This window comes from Sapajus apella, unplaced genomic scaffold (assembly GCF_009761245.1).
Source record: "Sapajus apella isolate SASKATOON/1434 unplaced genomic scaffold, GSC_monkey_1.0 scaffold110, whole genome shotgun sequence".
Lineage (NCBI taxonomy): Eukaryota > Metazoa > Chordata > Mammalia > Primates > Cebidae > Sapajus > Sapajus apella.
Window position 1 is genome coordinate 2,155,130 of NW_022437050.1, and position 2,429 is coordinate 2,157,558.

Consider the following 2,429-nt stretch of genomic DNA (forward strand, 5'->3'; position numbering starts at 1 on the left):
AGTTTGGTAGAAGCCATTTCTCTCCAAAAGAGACCCTGTAGGTCACAGTCAGAGAGCCAGCATCCCTGAGAAAGCCACAGAAATATTCTTCTCCTGGCTGAATCCGTTCCCTGGCTGGCTGGCACTTGGCAACCTGACAAGTGTTTTACATTCAAAAGGTCAAGCTCTGAGCGAATCTGCCCTGAGTCTAGTGAAGAGTGCCTTACCACTCACGCCTGGATGCCCAGGCCTGGCGCCTGTCCCCTGCCCCTGCCATTCTGACAGCTGTGGAAGAAGGACCCAGGTTCCCAGCTCAGGCTGTCAGCACATGCAGGGCAGCCCTTTTGTTGAAGGTCAAAGTCTAATTCTCACTCCAGGGAGCCTTCTCTGTTGCTGTCTTTCTTCTAGCATGTCCATCTTAATAACTGCTTGTATTTATAGTCTTCAAGACATTTTCCCCTTCGCAATCTTATTTGATCTTCTCAAACAGAAGGAGGGTGTCAGAACAATCACGAGTCTTGTTTCAAAAAAAGAAAGACTGGGCAATTGAGTGTTGGGAAAAAAGCGTAAGGAGAGAAAGATGTGGTATTTTTCCTCCTCCATCATAAGGGTCCCGGCTGATACTCTCATAACAGGTTAACAGGAGAAAAGCATAACAAATGTATTTAATCAAAGTTTTATGTGACTGAAAAATTTTATGTTCAGAATGAAGACCCAAAGATTTAGGGAAAATTGTCCATTGTTTGTTTGTTTAATGGAGTTTCACTCTTGTTGCCCAGGCTGCAGTGCAGTGTTGTGATCTCGGCTCACTGCAACCTCCACCTTCTGGATTCAAGCAATTCTCCTGCCTCAGTCTCCCAAGTAGCTGGGACTACAGGCACATGCCACCACGCCCGGCTAATTTTTGTATTTTTTGTAGAGATGGGGTTTCACCATGCTGGCCAGGCTGGTCTTGAACTCCTGACCTCAGGTCATCCGCCCACCTTGGCCTCCCAAAGTGCTAGGATTATAGGCGTGAGCCACCACACCTGGCCAGCTGTCCATTTTTATGCTTAGATTGGATGAAAAATGGACAGCCGTGTAGAAATATGATTGGACTGAAAGAGTATGACCTAATGCTAATAGACTGCATGGGGAAGCCCAGCGAGGCCTATGCAGATTCTTCTTGCCCTCTCTGTTGTAGCATTTCTTCCTCTCAGGTATAGATGGGGCAGGGACCCTCTGGAACGACAGTCTTCTGACCTAATATTGCCAAGGATAAGCCAAAGAATTTCTTTAAAGCCAGTTCCTAGCCAGAGCGGTAAAGAAAGTTTAAAGCAATTATTCTAGTTTTTAGACTGGCTTTGGAAAAAAGATCCAGTTTCTATGACCCACCTTGGGGAAGAGGAATTCTGGTTTCTATCACTTGCTTCAAGAGAGAATGAGGGGTAAGAGACAGCAAGGCAGAAGATCTAAGAGACCTTGGTTCTGAGGTTGCTTCTGAGGTCTTCTGGCATCCTTTAATTTATCACTTCTCAACCTTTTGGCTAAGATCAAGTGTAGTATCTCTTCTTATCAGTTTAATACCCAGTATGTCCTCTATCCAAGGGCAATAGATTAAATGGATTTTTGGAGCAGGGAGTTAGAATAGGAGCTTGCTCCGACCACTCCACACGTTGACTTGGTGCTGCAGTACCTCCAGGAATGGAGCACTGCTCCAGGAGATTTTTATTTGTAATCCTTTAATTTAAAGTGCTCAGCATGCCAAAGGGCCATAGTTTGAAGTAGCACTTTCTGAACCCCAACAAAAGTATAATACAGTGGTTAAAAGCAAAGGCCAGAGTTGGCCTTCTGCCCATTAATCACTAGGTAATCTGGGCACACTAATCTCTCTGACTCAGGTTTCCTATATAGAAACTAGAGATGATAATTTCCCTATCTCATAAGCCTTTTTGCAAAAACAATATATAAAAATATAAGTAAAATGTCTAGCATAATAAATCACCAGTATTGTTTTTATTATTTGTATTGCTTTTGTTATTATTACATACCTAGATATCCAACACTAGATATGTGATAGGGCTAGCTGTGTGGCAACATGGAAACATACATCCATGACCTGAGTCATATTACCTACCTCCAACTTTCAATAAGGAGAGTGGAGGCTCTGGCTGTCCTGCTCTCTTAAGTGAATTCCAGCTATTCCATGAGGTGTGGTCTAGGGTTTTCTGTTAGACTGTTTTTGCTTTCTCCTTCCTCCTCCTCCTCCTCTTTCTTCTTCTTCTCCTTCCTTCCTTCTTCCTTCTTTCTTCTTTCTTCTTCTTCTTTCCTCTTCTTTTCTTCTTCTTCATCTAGAGACAGGGTCTCACTCTGTTGCCCAGACTGGAGTGCAGTGGCACAATCATAGCTCACTGCAGCCCTGAGATTCTAGGCTCAAGCAATCTTCCTCCCTCAGCCTCCCACATACCTGG

At 44.1% G+C, this 2,429-nt stretch overlaps 1 non-coding gene across 1 annotated transcript; it reads left to right on the plus strand.

Moving 5' to 3' along the window:
• The first annotated feature begins 1,485 nt into the window (after positions 1–1,485).
• On the plus strand, positions 1,486–1,676 carry LOC116537481. The gene has a single exon (XR_004263140.1). It is a non-coding gene; the product is annotated as a U2 spliceosomal RNA (small nuclear RNA).
• The last annotated feature ends 753 nt before the right edge of the window (positions 1,677–2,429 follow it).